Genomic DNA, 12,643 nt, shown 5'->3' on the forward strand with positions numbered 1-12,643 from the left:
ATTCAAAATTTTTTTTTTGAGTTCGAAAATTTTGCCTGCTTTGTGAGTTTTTCTTAAAATATTCTCCAAAAACAGTGAAAATTGCTGAATATTGCTAAATATTCCCTAAAAAAGCCCAAAATATGCTAAAATATGCATTTGTGCCTAAAATATACCAAAATATTCTCTAACAAATGGGGCTCAATCGACTCGAAATTTTATGAAACGTAAAACTATGTTGGATATACCTTATCTAGTATACTACAAAAAAATATGATATAAAATATTTTCCTCAGCCCTAATCATGAAGTAAATCATGAAAAGCGTTTCAACAGTTCTCACGACATTATTCTTGTCCAGGAATGTACGAACAATCTTTGCCAAAGGCCAATGACATGGATTGATACCGGAATCTGGCTGTAGAACAATTTGCCCAATCTCCAAATTTGGTTGTGTTTCAGTCCACTCAGTTCGACATTTTAATTGGTTAATGTAATCTTGTGACCATATACGCCACAAGTGGGCTAACCTTTGCTTGTTAGCCTTATATTGAGCTGACAACTTGATGGTTGAGGGTACCTCCATTTCATGAACAATGGTCAAATTACGGCCAATCAAGAAATGACCCGGCATTAAGACTTCTTCGTCCGGTTCCTTTGTTTTCTTATAAGTGATGGGCCTCGAATTTAAAATACACTCAACTTGCATAAGAATTTTTGGTCCTTGGTGACCATGGCAAGGGTTTTCTTGGCGCTCTTGACAGCACTTTCCCATAACCCTTCACAGTGTGGAGTAGGTATATTGGGGGGGGGGTTTGAACCCATTGCCATTTTAGTTTTACCTAGACCGCGACTCATATGCAAAATAACTCCACTGGTTTTGTCACCAACTCTGAGTAATAAACAAAGGCAACAGCACATGCATAACTCAACTACCATCAGCAATATACATACCTACACATATATACGCACACACACTTACATCATCAGTTGTTGACACATGCGCTGTTGCGTTTGTTTATTACTCAGAGGCGACAAAAGCAGTAGAGTTATTTTGCATATGAGTAGCGGTCTAAGTTAAACTAAAATGTCGATGGTTGAACCGCCACTTGATATTCTGCTCATTGTCAGCCTCATACTTGGAAATTGTTTCATGCTGCAAGGTTTAAGTACCTCTCTGCATCTTTGAAGTTTGTGCCGTTATCTGAATAGATACGAACTAGAACACCACGACAAGAGGTGAAATTTTTGAAAGAATTCGAAAAATCTTCGGTGGAGAGGGAGGGTACAACTTCAATGTGCACCACTCTGGTAGCGAAGCAGACAAAAATAGCAGTGTAAGCCTTCATCTTTTTCATTGTTCGATGATATGTACATTTGAGATGAAAAGCGCTAGTGAAATCAACACCTACAACAAATTTCAAGATATTATAACTTATAACATAATTTGTTTTTGTTACTGTTAAGTACCAAGTGCACTGGTCACGTTTAAATAAATTAAATATTCTACATTAAAATTTAATGTTTTTCCACTAGTATCCGTTTTTTATATACATACCAGAGGGGATTGTGAAAAAAATGTTGCAAGATTTTGACCAAATTCAGTACCGAGATCTTCATTTCAAATTGAAAGCCGGATAGAAGTTTTTTAGCCTCACATATGTAGTATGTCCCTGGAGGGGTGATGATGTGAGCTCTCAAAAAGAGTAGCAAAATGAGAAATAAAATTAAGAACCTTACCTATTTTTTGATCTGAAAACATTTTTTGAAAAAATAACAATACCTGTAGCAATATTTCTCTGTGACCTTCAAATAGATATACCTAATTACCTTAGGAGATTTTGTGGTTTGTGGGCATTACGTAATGTCTCCACGAGGTGAAATGCTCGCCCCTGGATGATCATTTGACCACTGTTTCATACATTAGATAAGTTGTGAGTATTTTCAAACACTTCGATCGATTTACATTGTATGTAGTATACCTTTTCAAAGCTTTTTTTTTACACTTCTGTTTTTTTTTATTTGTATGCATTTTGAAAAAGGGATTTTTTGAGACTCGCCCAAACTTTTTTCCAGTGATTAAGTCACTATTTGTCAAAAAAAAAGTTGTCTAGCAAGCATCTAAACTAAAGGAAAGTAACCCCGGAAATGTGACAATTCAGCGGGTGCCTGTTTAAGCATACCTATTATGGTGATTCATTTAACTAAACACCTTGTTCATTTGATCGGCGGGATTTTCACCAACGACGCGACATTATCTTCATTCATGACGATAAGTTAATAATACGAAGAGCTTTTCTGGAACTACACTCGTGTAACTTACAGCCGCATACTTTGCCTAGGTACGTGTTCCTTCGTAGGGGTATTCGCCTGTCTCTATAGATCTAGAATAGTCACCAATCCACCTTCTTAGAAAATAAAGGAGCGGCGTCAGATTTAATAATGAAGATGAAAAAAAATTTTTAAATAAATTGAAAATATTTGTAAAAATACTCGGTTCGAAAACCCGCGATGATTACGCACTCGTCGATGGAATCGGGGAAAAAACCTAACAAGCTCGCGTCATCGGGTAGTTTTCTTCCAGCGCGAGCGTATTTATTGCGGTATAACGATCCATGTATGTATTTACTCGTATCTTCGGTATTTACCTTATCGAATGTCGTCAGCTCGCCAAATAATCCGGTTTTCCGGCCGGCATCTCGACAAGCGGCGTCTTGGGCTGGACGGGACCATTTCCGCAGGCCGGATGATGATAAGTGCAACGTGCTGCCCCCAATACGCGAGCTGAGAGTGGAGGTAACTAGAAATACGTATCCTGGTCTAGTCTACACAGTCGTTCAGATCGCATTTGTGCATGGCTAACCTACATTAAAAAGATCTACAGCTAATCCGTAGACAGAGATCTATACGTAGATGAAGGGAGAGGGAGGGAAGTGTATGGAAATTGGCTAGATCGTCGTCGTCGTCGTCGACGTCGACTTGTTATGTCGTAGATCGAAACAGGTGGTATCAGTGTACGATAAATGGCGATAATCTAGATGGTGGATGCTGGATACAGTGGTGAGTGAGAAGAAGTGCGAAAGAAAAACACGCGCGCACGTTCGCCTCGCGTCAAGAAGAAGACGACGCGGAGACGAACGCACATTGGAAAAAAAATTTCCTCCGTTTTGCGAAAGGAAAGGAAAATACAAATATTATACTGGTTTTTTCAAGGTTCCCGATGTAAAGTTTACTAAGGAATCCCCAGAGTATCGTCGACTAGTAAACCGGTTGACCACGGGCTTCTGATTTATCCGGATTAAAAACTTAGCCGAAGAACGGTCAGTTTTTAGTTTTATTTCAGACCGACTGTCTCTATCCGTATTCAGTATTTATCAGATCACCGGTGTATTTGCATTTCTTTTCTCGCTGTGACTACGACTTCGATATCGTTATACCTGTAATACATTTAATTACCAGTTCGATAGATTTCGGTGTTATTGCCGCATTTCGTTGATATTTCGTTATTCGCAATTTCGCGTCTGTGTTTCCAAGATCATTTTGGTTCTTTCGTTGGTTTATTTTAGATTTTATATACTTTTTGCCTTGTGGTGTTTTGTTTTTTCAAAGGAGCATCTACTTGTATACCTGTTTGCGGTCGTACAGACGTCTCGAAGGGCTTTGGTATTTGCCCAATTTTAGGTGAGTTTTTTCCCATTTCTACTCAGTGAAGAAGATGACCAATTGATCATTTTTAGATGAAGGAATGATTTATGTTTTGAAATGACTTCGCAATATTCTTATTGTCATTATGGTCAAATAGATTGTTGTAGGTATATGTAGGTATAATATGGTACAGGTACCGGAATATTTTGCGATTTGGCATTGGTCGAGTATATGTACAGGATTTGTGGTGGTTTCTGGCGTTTTTTTTTCTGATTCATTACGACAGTGTCACGTCTTCTCTGTGAAGCGGTTTCTTTGAAAACGTAAATAACTACGCGATTTTTATTGTAAAAAAGATCAATTAAGGTAATAAATATTCGTGGGTGATGTTTCGCTGTACATGCGGACGTAGTAATAGGTAAATAATATGGAAAAAATATACTCGACTGTAGAAGACGAGACGGGCGATCAGCTTTGTTTTTGTTCAGCTTTACTTTTTCTGTATTTTTATACGCTTCTTCCGGCTATTTTACAACACGATGTGCGTTGTCGTATCTACTACGTAAAAACATGACTATGATGTATTCGTTGGTATTTTACTCATATTTATTTCGATACCATACTCGGTAAATCAAGGCACATTCTAGGACAATTCTGAAAAATTTTGCGCAGTTTTCAGCCATGATATGGGTAGACAAAAGTTAAAGAATTGGAGAAAAAATGAAAACCGCGAGTGAGAAAAAAGTATTGTGTGAAATCAAAGTCTAGAGGTATCTTTTGATCGGATGTTCTATCATCATTTTTCGTTCGTAAAAACGTTAAATTGACAGTTCGTGGTCTATTAGGTAGTAGGTACTTATTCTTGTATGAAAAAACCAGAGTGGATATGATTTTTCAAAACCTAACTGATGATGAGTTGAGATGGAAAATAGTTAATAGATTTCTTTAGTTTTAGGCACATTTGCATTTATTATTATTTTTTTTTCAATGAAAAACACAGCCTAACACTTTTTACAATGTGTCTAACAAGTATTTCGGGCCTTCCTGGTCAGAAAAAGTACCTCGTTTTTGCCAGCAATGGTTCTTCTTACCCCAAAAAATTCGAGAAAACGTCTTTCCTTTTTTTCGATTTTTCAAACTGCCATTTTTAATCAAAATTGAGCTGTGTAAAATCTCAAATTTTCATTTTTTGAATGTAGCAAAACTGAAGTATGAAAAATTGCGACTATTGAATTTGATTATTTTCATTGTTTTATTATCTCACGTGTGTTTTTTTTTGGTTTCTCGACATCCTTTGATTATTTTTTTTAATTATAAATTTTTGAATTATTTATAATCATGTTTTGTGTGGGAGTGGGGGGAGGCTAGTATTGGCCCATTTTTCATTTTGAAAATCCCCTTCCAACGATTCTTCCTTTTGGTTTTGAGATTTTTTGTTTTTTAGGCACCCTACTTCTTTTCTTTTTCTTCGTCACAGGTATTCGGTCTAGCTTTAATGACCCCCCCCCTCCCTTCACTGTTTTTTTCTTGATGAGATAAGTCGTATTTTTTGGGTTAGGTACTTTTGGAAGACATTGAATGAAAAAAAATTCTGAAGTTATGCAAGAAAAATATCATAAAAAGTGTTGGGTTTAGTTTGTTTTTCAACACAGAACTTGAAAACCTAGAAAAGAGCAAGATTTTTGTCCAATGTAGTTTGATAAAATGTGTTGGAATGATTTTTCTTCAATTTTTGTGTAAAAACAAGAATTGTCAACGTTTCAGCACTCAAAAAAAGAGAAGATTGCGCAGTAATTTGAAAAAAAATTTCATCAGAGTGAAACTGTTAACTGATTACGAATTTTAAAAAAAAATCATCAAATATACACTCAATGGGAGGGGAAGGGGTGCGCTGGAGAAAATCTTCGGAACGTACGAAATTTGCCTTCAAAAAAGAAAAATATCGCGAATTTTCATTTTCTGAAATGATAACCCCCTCCACCTCTTGAATTTAAAAATTAGAAAAAATTCGAAAATTTTCAAAAAATATATGGGTCATTCCATGCCAAATCGGCGGATTTTTGCACGAGGGGTCTTCGATTTTTTTCAAAATCAGATCATTTGTAGAGGTCATCAAACGATGACGAATGACGCAAACCGGACATTTTTTCGATTTTTTTTGACGGAGCTGTGGCGCTTCAAAGTTCTCCAAAATGGCCAAAAATGGAAAATTTCAGTTGCAAATTGCTCCGGTTGTACGTGGTATAGAATTTTGAACTTTTTTTCAAATTGTAGTACTTTGAGAGGGTAATCGACGAGTGATGTCAAAATCAGTGTTGCCACTTTTAAAAACCTAAAAAAATCGATTTTAAAACTTATAATTTAAATATAACCACGATGTCCGCCAGTAAAAATTCTGAAAAAATTCTCAGTTTTAGTCCTTTTTATGTAGAATAACATATCAAAAAATTGGAGGGGCCTTTTTTTTCATTTTCGAGAAAAAAAAAATTACAAGTTTTACAATTGTTGCAAAAGTGCCATCAGAAACCTAAAAAATGAAAATTTTTGCATTTTTGAAATATTTTACCAATGTGTGGATAATGTGAAAAAATCCCCCTCCCCCCAATTTGTCGACAAATTGACGAAAAATGCATATATTTCACTCTTGAAATAAAAATTTATAGCACGAAAAATGTCAATTCGTTGACAAATGGGGGGAGGGGGATTTTTTTCACATTATCGTCCACACATTGGTAAAATATTTCAAAAATGCAAAAATTTTCATTTTTTAGGTTTCTGATGGTACTTTTGCAACAATTGTAAAACTTGTAATTTTTTTTTTCTCGAAAATGAAAAAAAAGGCCCCTCCATTTTTTTGATATGTTATTCTACATAAAAAGGACTAAAACTGAGAATTTTTTCAGAATTTTTACTGGCGGACATCGTGGTTATATTTAAATTATAAGTTTTAAAATCGATTTTTTTAGGTTTTTAAAAGTGGCAACACTGATTTTGACATCACTCGTCGATTACCCTCTCAAAGTACTACAATTTGAAAAAAAGATCAAAATTCTATACCACGTACAACCGGAGCAATTTGCAACTGAAATTTTCCATTTTCGGCCATTTTGGAGAACTTTGAAGCGCCACAGCTCCGTCAAAAAAAATCGAAAAAATGTCCGGTTTGCGCCATTCGTCATCGTTTGATGACCTCTACAAATGATCTGATTTTGAAAAAAATCGAAGACCCCTCGTGCAAAAATCCGCCGATTTGGCATGGAATGACCCTATATTATTTGGAAAATTGTCCTAATCGAAATAGAAATACTTAGGTACTGCATAATGATATTTGTGTGCAAAAATGAGCTGATAAGGTTGAGGGAGGTGAAAGATTTCTGAAATAATTGAAAAAGTTATTCTTTAGAATAAAAACACTAAATTTTTGGACATACTTTTGAACTTCTTCAATTTTTTTTTCAATTTATACTTTTTGTAGTCACAACCCTTTGTTGACTTGATGAAAAATGGACAACTTTTTCAACTTTAAAACGAAATTTCGTCATGTCAAGTGGTTTTTTCGAACTTATTCCATTTTTACAAGTTTTTCCCACCCGATTGTGACTTTTTATATTTTCTCACCTTTTTAAAAAATGTCTTATCAAAAATTAATTTGGGCGACATTTTTTTTTTTGTAATTATTTCTTTTAAATTTCCAAACACATTTTTTAAGTTGAATTTTTCGATGTTTTGGAATTCAAAAAACAACAAAGAAAAAGCGTGTCATTCACCCCCCCCCCCCCCCGGTTGGTCTTCAAGTATTTTTGAGGACTGAATCCGTTACTTGCTATTTTGTTACACCAAATTAGCAAAATGAAAAAAAAAAATTAAAGAAACATCTTGCTCATAAAGTTTTTAACAAAATTTTTTGCAGGATTTTGATTTTTTATGTTGAAATTTTATAGAATCATAAACAATAATCCAGTACCTCAATGTTGAAAGGCAAGTAATCTAACCGGTGATAAAATTAGCCAATTTATTCAAACATTTTCTGCGAAATGGTATGAAAAATTGAAAAAAATTCAACATTGCATTTTTTTTTGGAAAATCAATACTCACTTTGTTCATTTTTTACCAACTTCGAGTGAATTTTTTCTGTGATTTAAATTCTGAATGTTTTGTAGTGGTAGAGAAGGGGGTGGTTTGGAATTTTTATTAATTGAATTTTGTGATTTTTCAAGTCAAGACGCAAATGAGCTGACGGAAAGTGGTAGAAAAAAGGAAGATTTTTGAAAAAACTGTTGAACTTCTTGAAAATGTGGTCTTTTTAGGTGAACATAAATCAATTATTACTTACATTCTTTTCAGTTTCAAGTTTTTAAAATATTTTTTGAGTATATTCATTTATTTATTATTGTTTATTTAGTTTTCTTTTTTTTTGAAGTTTTTTCATCATTTTAAACTTGAAAATCCCACAGATGGGGAGATGGAATCTGAGTAATGGGTTTTCCCCGCATGTTTTTAATAGGTACCATTATTTCGTATATATTGAATTTCCCACTTCAATTTTTCAACTAAAAAAAAAACAAAACAAACGACACCCCCTCTCCCTCCACCTTGCTTAAGTTTGATTTTCATGCGTTTGGACAGTTACGAACTTGACAACTTGACACTTTGTAGCTTCGTAATTTTCCATTGTTGTCTACGAGTCAGTCGCCCTTAGGCTATTGTTGTGTTTCCAACACACCGGAAAAATATCCGACTTGGTGGTAATAATGACCGAAGCCTGGGATCTGTATCGATGACCGCTGACCAATCTTTATTTCCCGTGGCGCATACCAAACATGGAGATATGTACCTATAGGTAGGTAATTTACCTTGGAAGGTTAATTGAGGGAAAATTTTCTTTCTTAAACGAGTTGTTTTTTTGCGGCTACGATGGATGGCGAACTGGGTTCTGGCCCCAGTCCATTGTACCTGTCTTAGTACACCTGTGTGCTTTTTTATATCCGTGTGATTCATGAGCTGGCAAATGAACACAGACGATGGTAGGTGGCGGTGGTCGAGGTTGCGAATTGCGAAGCTCACATACAAGTATACGCATATTACTATACTTTAAATCGTACCTACTCGTATGCTGGAACTGGAACTGTTGTTGTTGAAGAAGAGCGTTTACCTTTAGGCGGTTCTTTTTTTATAAACCTGAGATTTTTAGATACGAGATTATTACTGAGCAGGTAATGAGTATAAATATTACCTATTGGTGTATTAAAGGCGAATGAATTCTGTTTACGTATGAATACATGTACATGTGAACGACCAGTAGTGAACACTGATCGACCAGCAAAATTACGTTAGTCGACGTCATTATTATACGATGCTATTACACGAAATGGAAAATTTATCAATTTAACGTGTTACGAAAGCCGTACCTACTCCGTTCGTTTAATCGAGTAATAATTTTTACGTCGATTTATTTTTCAATTTTATTTTTTCGCAGAGAATATAAACGAACGAGTGGCGAAAATTTGCTCGTACTCTTTCAACTCTTTGAGTTCCGTGTACGTACGTATATTTAAGACGTGTATAGTATGCTTATTTTACTTAACCTTCTTGTTTTTAAAATTGTTTGTGTATTTAGAGAGAAAATTTTTGCTCGATGAGAGCTTCCTAACCTTGCTCATGTACATACAAGATTTAGCTTAATACCGTGATTGGAAAATCGTTATATTGTTGATCGCGGTTTAATGTGTAATCAAGTTTTATCTCGTAGATGATGCATTTTAACACGAGCATCTCATTTTGTTGATTGTTGATTTGAGGTACCTGTTTGTTGCGGGTTGATATTATGTTATTTTGGTGTTTTGATCACGAGTGCTGGATACTTGATATATTTGGAATAAATTTGGCTCTGTTTAATGAAGCTTGCTTGTACAAAATACATGATCTGATTCTGAATGAATCAAAATTGGTCTATTTTAATCATCTCCATCAATCTTGATCAATCGAATCGAATTACTTTCAGATTGTGTTGATCAAATCAGATATGTATTACAGGTAGGTGTATTACTTCAATTTGATTGAATATTATAGGTGCATCTGGTAGAAAAAATTCAGTTTACTCCATATTAATGTAACTTGACATGGTTGCATTGATTTTGATCGAATTAAATCGGATTGATATCGTACTGAACAAATACGATGAAACCGTATCATTTTGTGTTCGATTCGATCTATTGATTTATATTTGACTTGTCTTTAAATTTTGATTCTGAATCAGTGAAAAATCACTGAAATTCATTCACAAATTTAGCGTTTGAAATCAGTGAAATTTCCATATGTTTTAGCAGATTTCATCATTCATTTCTACCAAAGTTTCGGGGTTTTTCCCAGTGATGATGTATGAGAGAAATTACAAAATAGGTACTAAAAATCAGTAAATTCGTTCACGATGTTGAAGCGAATACCACTGATTTTTATGGCAAGTTTCAGTGTTTTTTGCTTAGTTATTTTTGTTGACAATCGGTCACTTGTTTTTATACCTATACGATTTTCATTGTATTTCAGTAATTTTCATGGATTTAGGAAAGAATTGGGGGGGGGAGGAGAGCAAAAAAAACCTCAAAATTCTTCCTTCCCATTTCATGAATTTTTGGTCAAGAAGGTTCTTATTTACGTGTGGATTAAGAAGTATAACGAAAAAAATGACCCAGAGTGGGTTAAAAGTTGATGAAATTTTCTTCCAGAAATTTTGTTAGAATTTTATGACACGACGTTAGGTTGGCAAACCTGTAAGTAACTTGTTTGTTTTCTGCTACATTTAGACTTGTCAATCTTTTTTTTTGAGCGTAACTTACTAAAAGTTGAGGGAACTCACAAATTTCAATTCACTTTTTACTGAAGAAAAGAAAATGGAGAAATCATGATTAAAAAATCGTAAAATGTTGCAAAAAATCTTGTTCTTTCGACAAAAATTGCGAAAGAATATCATTTTTAGCCAATATCTGCTAAAAGTCTTTTTTTTTGCCGAGAAATGCCCTTTCTGTCGCTAAAATTGTCAAAAATACTGGCTTTTTAGAAAAAGTTGTTGAAAAATTTCAAATTTCATTTTTTTCAAAAATTCCCAAAAGTTTGACTGTTTTGTCAGAAATTGCCAAGAAGATCTCCCTTTTCCTAAAATTTTCAAAATCTTGCATTCTGCCAAAAATTTGATTTTTTTTCCAGAAATTGCAATGATTCTCACTTTGTTGCCAGCAATTACTAAAAAAAAACCTTCCTATTTTGCTAAAATTGTGAAAAATTCTCGCTTTTTAGCAAAATTATTAAAAAATTTCACTTTTCCTAAAACTTTCAAAAAGTTGTATTTTTTTCAAAAAGTATCCAAAAGTTTCGCTTTTGTGCCAGAATTGTCAAAAAAGTCTCCTTTTTGTTGAAATTGTTGATGTCTCCCTTTTTGCCATAAAATCCCCTAATTCTCGTTTTGTTGCCAAATATTGCCGAAATCCCTCTCCTTTTTACCAAAATATTTCAAAATAGTTCAACTTCTTGAAATTAAAGACGTGTTTTTTTGGTCATTTTTTTCTACATTATGTTTTACTTACTTTTTTTGTGACTTTTTGATTACTTTTTTGGGCTTCAAACGCCACTGAAGGTACGTTTTTTTTTTTTTTTTTTTTGTAAAAAATGAGAACAAACCCTGAAAAAAAGTAGTGAACTTTGCTCGAAATTTTTTTAAATTGAGAGTACGAGGGGAAAAAAATGATGAAAAGTTCCGGGAAAATTATTTTTATTGTTGAAAATTTTATGCTCCATAACTTTGGTTCTCTGTGCTTTCTCCGCAATCAAAACTCTCAATCCCCTTCTCCCTTTTGTAGTGGAAAAATTGATGAAAAGTTTCAAATTTTCCATCACGGACTATCCAGTTGAATGAAGGTCATCCTAATTTCAATTTCTATTCAGAATATCTCAAAAAAAGAGGTCTTAGGTATAGGAGGAAATTTCATGCTCTCCAATTTCGTTTCTCTGAATTTTTGTGTTTTTTTTTAATTGAAGGGTTAGTTCTGCCCTAAAATAATTAGGGTTTCTTGCAATGCAAATTTGAAAAAATCAATACCAGGGGGAAATTATAAGCTGAATTACTTTATTAAACTGTTTCTTTTTGGAAAATTGCATTTATTATTAAGAATTAATTTGAATTCGGAATTAACTATCAGGTTTCGAGTCTGCTCAGCTGATCCAGTTTTACTTTTCAACCCAAAATTCTGTCGACCCAAATGATTACGTTTACCTATTCGTTATCTATCAGAATGCTAACGACGAATCAGCGAATCCGCTATTTTCATGTTCTTATAAATCTTGAAGCGTGTACAGATTTTTTATTGGCCAAATAAATATTTAAATTTAACGAGATATCGGTTCGGTATTATATTTTGACCCGAATTCTCAAATGTTTTCCAGAATCCTAGATAGGTCTAGGCACACGACAGAATTAATTTTTGCCAGCATCTCAGTATCTCGAGTTCAGAAAAAAAAACTAGAAGTAGGCTATTCACCTAGATTTTTACCCCCTTTCCCTCTCCGATGAAAATTACTCGTCGAGCTACTTACTTCCCTCCTTACTCTGTTCATTTACCGGTTCACTGGTTGTACTATGTATGTCTACACTTACTCGTACAATATCGAATAACTATTCTGAGTGATTGTTGCGTAGATATAATTAAATAATTTTAACATTGTCATTTTTATTGCCGCACGAGGTAGTAGATAGGTACCTATAAGTATACCTATCTAATGCGCCTAGTTACCTGCATATCTCCGCAAATGACCATTCTGTCGGATGACTCGACAATTAAGACGGGCTGGTTCGAAGATTAGGAAACGTGGTCGAATCACGACGACTCGATACCGAGAGTATATTATAAGTACATATTTATGCGAAATCACACAGAAATTTACAAGATAGAGAGACAGAAGCGAAGAAATCAAAAGTGGAAAAAACGCATATGACTTGCGGCGAAGAGACTTCTTCACCTTGAAAGAGTGAA

At 34.3% G+C, this 12,643-nt stretch overlaps 1 protein-coding gene across 5 annotated transcripts in view; it reads left to right on the forward strand.

Moving 5' to 3' along the window:
• Positions 1-12,643, forward strand: part of LOC135846524 (very long chain fatty acid elongase AAEL008004-like) — a 134,035-nt gene that overhangs the window by 56,970 nt on the left and 64,422 nt on the right. For 2 of the 5 annotated variants that reach the window (XM_065365668.1, XM_065365671.1), the window contains exon 1: positions 3,312-3,659. The exons of the other annotated variants lie outside the window; for them this stretch is intronic. The gene's annotated coding sequence lies outside the window, so the exon portion shown is untranslated. Of the gene's footprint in view, positions 1-3,311; positions 3,660-12,643 lie in introns of those variants that run through there. 5 annotated transcript variants of the gene reach the window in all.

Source organism: Planococcus citri, chromosome 5, assembly GCF_950023065.1.
Source record: "Planococcus citri chromosome 5, ihPlaCitr1.1, whole genome shotgun sequence".
Classification (NCBI taxonomy): domain Eukaryota; kingdom Metazoa; phylum Arthropoda; class Insecta; order Hemiptera; family Pseudococcidae; genus Planococcus; species Planococcus citri.